The sequence below is a fragment of the Phyllobates terribilis genome, unplaced genomic scaffold, assembly GCF_046119375.1.
Source record: "Phyllobates terribilis strain yellow unplaced genomic scaffold, ASM4611937v1 Scaffold_10__3_contigs__length_209671492, whole genome shotgun sequence".
Lineage (NCBI taxonomy): Eukaryota > Metazoa > Chordata > Amphibia > Anura > Dendrobatidae > Phyllobates > Phyllobates terribilis.
In genome coordinates this window covers 44,965,362-44,971,361 of record NW_027362770.1, presented here as the reverse complement: position 1 = coordinate 44,971,361, position 6,000 = coordinate 44,965,362, and positions in this window count along the sequence as shown.

Here is a 6,000-nt window from a genome sequence, read left to right as displayed (position 1 = left end):
TAGCCATATGGTAAGATCTGGGGGGGACGGAGTGCTATTTGACAATTGGAGAACAAATTATTGTAGAATAGGCATTTGGATTTGGGAGTACAACATTTTCTGAATTTCTTTTGGGGGGCAAGGGTCATTTTGCTTTTCCAGAGCCTTTCTGCTACCAGTAACTTGGAAGTCCCTTATATTTTTAACAGATGACGGACCCGAGTGGGGACTAGCTGTTTTTGAGAACCGAGTTGAAGCTTTTATTGGGAACATTTTACGTAACATTTATCCGGCGCTCTAGGCTGAACACTTACATCGGGGTTTCCATCTAAATTTCCAAGTGATGTAATTCAGATGAAACCCCTGCGGGATCCATTCACTGTAATGAGGCAGCAGAGTTACTCTGTCTGGCCTCTGTTTAGCGGTGTCCTTTTTTCAGAAGTGCACAAAACTTTTTTTTTACATTTTTTCTTAGTCCCTGTATGGGACATTAATTTTTATTTTTCTGATCACTGATCTCATGTAATGTAATAGACATGTATTACATTACATTACATGAGATCTTCCCTGACTGTTTCAGTCAGAGTCTCCTGCCAGGCTACAGCTGCAGCTGAGCCAGACAGGACACTATATATGGCAGAGCTGGAGGCCGTCATGTGACCTCCAGCTTCCATAGCAACCCCAGGTCCTGGAAGGACTCGGAGGTCTTCGGAGAGGTAAGTTGACGACCCCCTCTCCTCCTGCTGTCTCCTATATGCCGCGATCACTATAGATCGCAGCATATAGAAGACAGCAAAGGGTTAGCATCACTGGGACCTGATCTAAATCAGGTCCCGATGATGTTCCCTGTCAGAGCTAACGCTCTGCACCGGAATCGCAGCGCTTGCAGGACCCTGGGGGTCCTGAGCGCTGCGAGACCACCCACCGTTTTTAAACGTCGGCGCTGCACAGAGCCCAGCAAGCGCTGACGTTTATCTACAGTGGGCGGTCAGGAACCGGTTAAAGGGGTTTTCCAAAAGTTTAATTCCAATGAGCCATCCTTAGGATACAGTGGGTACGGAAAGTATGCAGACCCCTTTAAATTTTTCAATCATTGCAGCCATTTGGTAAATTCTATTTTTTTCTCATTAAAGTACACTCTGCACCCCATCTTGACTGAAAAAAAGGCCAGAAATGTTGAATGTTTTCAAATTTATTAAAAAATAAAAACTGAAATATCACATGGTCATAAGTATTCAGACCCTTTGCTCAGTATTGAGTAGAAGCACCCTTTAGAGCTAGTACAGCCATGAGTCTTCTTGGGAATGATGCAACAAGTTTTTCACACCTGGATTTGGGGATCCTCTGCCATTCTTCCTTGCAGATCCTCTCCAGTTCCATCAGGTTGGATGGTGAACGTTGGTGAACAGCCATTTTCAGGTCTCTCCAGAGATGTTCAATTAGGTTTAGGTCAGGGCTCTGGCTGGGCCAGTCAAGAATGGTCACAGAGTTGTTCTAAAGCCACTCCTTTGTTATTTTAGCTGTATGCTTAGGGTCATTGTCTTGTTGGAAGGTGAACCTTTGGCCAAGTCTGAGGTCCAGAGCACGTTGGAAGAGGCTTTCATCCAGGATATCTCTGTACTTGGCCACATTCATGCTTCCTTCAATTGCAACCAGTCGTCCTGTCCCTGCAGCTGAAAAACACCTCCATAGCATGATGCTGCCACCACCATGTTTCACTGTTGGGATTATATTGGGCAGGTGATGAGCAGTGCCAGGTTTTCTCCACATATACCGCTTAGAATTATCACCAAAAAGTTCTATCTTTGTCTCATCAGACCAGAGAATCCTATTTCTCATAGTCTGGGAGTCCTTCATGTGTTTTGAGCAAACTCTATGCGGGCTGCCATATGTCTTGCACTGAGGAGAGGCTTCCATCAAGCCACTCTGCCATAAAGGCCCGACTGGTGGAGGGCTGCAGTGATAGTTGACTTTGTGGAACTTTCTCCCATCTCCCTACTGCATCTCTGGAGCTCAGCCACAGTGATCTTGGGGTTCTTGTTTACATCTCACACCAAGGCTCTTCTCCCGTGATTGCTCAGTTTGGCTGGACAGCCAGGTCTAGGAAGACTTCTGGTGGTCCCAAACTTCTTCCATTTAAGGATTATGGGGGCCACTGTACTCTTAGGAACCTTGAGTACTGCAGAAATTCTTTTGTAACCTTGGCCAGATCTGTGCCTTGCCACAATTCTGTCTCTGAGATCCTTGGGCAGTTCCTTTGAGCTCATTATTCTCATTTGATCTGACATGCACTGTGAGCTGTGAGTCTTATATAGACAGGTGTGTGCCTTTCTAAATCAAGTCCTATCAGTTTAATTAAACACAGCTGGACTTCAATGAAGGAGTAGAACCATCTCAAGGAGGATCACAAGAAAATGGACAGCATGTGACTTAAATATGAGTGTCTGAGCAAAGGGTCTGAATACTTATGAATATGTGATATTTCAGTTTTTCTTTTTTAATAAATTTGCAAAACTTTCTACATATCCATTTTTTCAGCCAAGATGGGGTGCAGAGTGTACTTTAATGAGAAAAAAAATGAACTTTTTAGAATTTACCAAACGGCTGTAATGAAACAAAGAGTGGAAAATTTAAAGGAGTCTGAATAGTTTCCGTACCCACTGTATATTAAGAATAAATAATTGGTGTCCAACTCCCGATGCCCCCACTGATCAGCTAATTGGTGCAATGATGCACTGGAAGTGGATAGCTCTACATATTGCATTGTGGCTGTGAATGGTTCTGTAGGCTCTCGCCTATTAACGTGTATCAGAAAGTGCTCTGAGCAACTGTCATGGCCTCTACATGAAATCATTACATAATTAGATGCAGATCATCAGATATTCTGTGGTGGTATTATTTAGGATTGCTATACTCCCACTAATCTGATCTTGCTGACATATTCTAAGGATAGTTCATCACTGGTAAAGTCCAATAACGCTTGTTAAAAGGTTTGGCCCGTTAAAGCAATCCTCCCCCCTGGCTCTAGAAAGTGACTATGTATTTGTCAACTCCAGGGCTCCACTTTTTCAGCTGCATGCAAATGTGACATTATCCTTAATCACAAATTTATATAACAATAAACTGGGTAGATTGTTAAATGAATAAGATGCTGCCTTTGTCGGTATATAGTGATCCAAGTATATTGTGCCAAGTACTGCTCATATAAGAGGGTGGTGGCCCACCGGAGGATTCTCCTTCTCTCCTGTGGGCCAGTTCAAGCCTGCTAGTGTCCATCTTTTGCCTCCTACTTCTTCCTTTAGTGAGATCAGCATTCTGGTTGTCCTATATCCAAGATGGCAGCTGCTGGTGTGTGGAGAACACAGTCATAAGCTTGAACCATGTCTCGTATGCCTTTTCTGGGCTGTGGAGGCACAGTTGAGACTCACCACTGCCACAGCCATCTTGCATGCAGAAGAACTAACTTGGAAGTCTTGGCAGATAAGGCAGTGCATCAGATAGGGTTACTATTCTTGACAAATGTATAGTCACTTTTCATGGCCCAGGTGGAGAACGTGAAGATTTAAGAAAATCAATTTTTATTTAGCTTATTATGGAATTCTTGAAACTCTGAGTCAATAGAGTGGTCCTTTGTTAAGGATCCTCATCTCTTGACCAGAGTTGACCAGAGTAACCAACATTGGAGCAAAGGTGCATTTCACTCCTGGAAGATTCTATACATTCCTTCATGCACAGTAACTTCCCCTGCAGGGGGCAACATGGTTTATTGAGGTACTGTGCATGTGCCACCCTGGCATGTAGCTGCCAGATTTTAGTGCTGCAAACAAATGTTGTGCCAAAGGGAAGAAGATTAGAAAGGGTTCAGCGACGAGAGGCAGAGAATTCGCCTGGCTTAGGAACACCCTTTGTGCACTTTGACGCTTATTTGCATAGATAAAAAAAAGTCATTTTTCTCTGCAGCTCTGAGTCTGTAATCTTCAAGAAGGGCATGTTTTACAATATATTTTAGTCTACTATGTGTTGCTTTTATTGGTTTAATAGATAGAAATCTCTGGACAGACTCCCTTTAAATGAGTCATCCAAAGAAATAGATGTATTGATTATAGACAATGACATGATCTTACTTCTACAATACAGGGAGCTATAAGACGGTTCTATCTAAACACTCATAAAGCTATGGACAAGCAGATTCATTTATGACCTGTGACTGCTGTCACATTCCTAGTGCAGGGAGACAAAACGTTTGATGGTCCTCTTTATACCTCTCAGAGACAACGAGAACCCCTCTGGTGCTGGAGGATTGGTCAGAATATCAGCATTTCTTTATAGGCAGCGTTCAGCAATCTGTCAAGACTGGGTTCACGTTTTCATGCAAACAACAAACTCGCCCTTGCATTTGTGTTTGGGTGAATGCACATTACTTGCATTTTTTATTCTCTGTAAAGAAAAGTCTCTCCAAACTGGGCTGGGATCTATCCGCATTTGCATAGCAGGTGTTTGATTCTTGTTCATTCCTACTTAAAGAACTTTTAATATGGGATAAATTACCAGGAATTAGGCACAGCCTTTGTGACAATAAATGGAAGCCAGGGCTCGCTGCTGCCTTTTTTTATTTAAGGATTGAGCATTGTGGGTTGGAAAAAAAATAAAATAATGTAGGCCTAAAGTTGGCAAATGAAAAAAGAAGAAGAGGCAAGTTTGCCTAATTTGATTTTAAATTCCAGTTTTGTATGTGGTAAACCAATAATCCCAGGGCTAGTAATACGATTACTGAGCAAGCAATCTTTGAGTCAGTAAGTCTGCTATGAGTTTAAAATGTTAATCCTTAGCATAATCTCGTAGACCCTTTAATGTGGAATCGCGCAAAACTCAGGAGCGATTTTTTTTTTTTCTCTCCTTCATCTTCTGTTATTCCATATTACTGACATTAAAAGAAGAAAAACATTGCGCTCGACCATTACTTGTAAATGGTAATTAATTCTTTACTCCATTGCCTCAATTGTGTAACAATAAAGCTTTCCACTCTAGTACTAGTCCTCTTAGCAAAACACAGTTCAGCCACGGAAACCAATCTCTTTGTGCTGTAGCTGTGCAGGCATTAGCGGCTCCACTTCTCCGGACTATTATCCTTCCCAGGGCTCTGAGCAAATTAGTCTTTAAAGACAGAAGGACTTGTGATCTCCATCTATATCTTTGAATTGTGCGTGGTGTCTATTCAAATGATGCTAAGCTGATGCTTTCATTACTGTCACCCTCAGTATTTGTCAGAATGAAGCTCAAGAGGCCATAGATATTGTGATTGATCAACTGATAACAGAGGGGCAGAGCAACAATTGCTATATCTATACTGGCAAAATGACTGAATTTACTTTATACTGTAAATCTGGATGTCCAAGATGAGAAAATGGTCTGATTTTTTTACCATAATTGCGCCACTTTTGTCCATAAGCTTTGTCTAGTATTGCAACTCACTCCCATTCACTTGAAAGAAACTGAACTGCAATATCTGACCCAGCCCATGTCCAAAAGAGGGAATGTTTTTGGAATTAACATTCTGTTTTCTAATTCTAGCTACTCCCATTAAACCCATATATTTTTGTCATCAACTATATGTATGTGTATACATTCACTGCTCAAAATAATAAAGGGAACACTCAAATAACACATCCTAGATCTGAATGAATGAAATATTCTCATTGAATACTTTGTTCTGTACAAAGTTGAATGTGCTGATAACAAAATCACACAAAACTCATCAATGGAAATCAAATTTATTAACCAATGGAGACCTGGATTTGGAGTCACCCCCAAAATTAAAGTGGAAAAACACACTACAGGCTGATCCAACTTTGATGTAATATCCTTAAAACAAGTCAAAATGAGGCTCAGTATTGTGTGTGGCCTCCTCGTGCCTGTATGACCTCCCTACAATGCCTGGGCACGCTCCTGATGAGGTTGCGTATGGTCTCCTGTGGGATATCCTCCCAGACCTGGACTAAAGCATCCGCCAACTCCTGGACA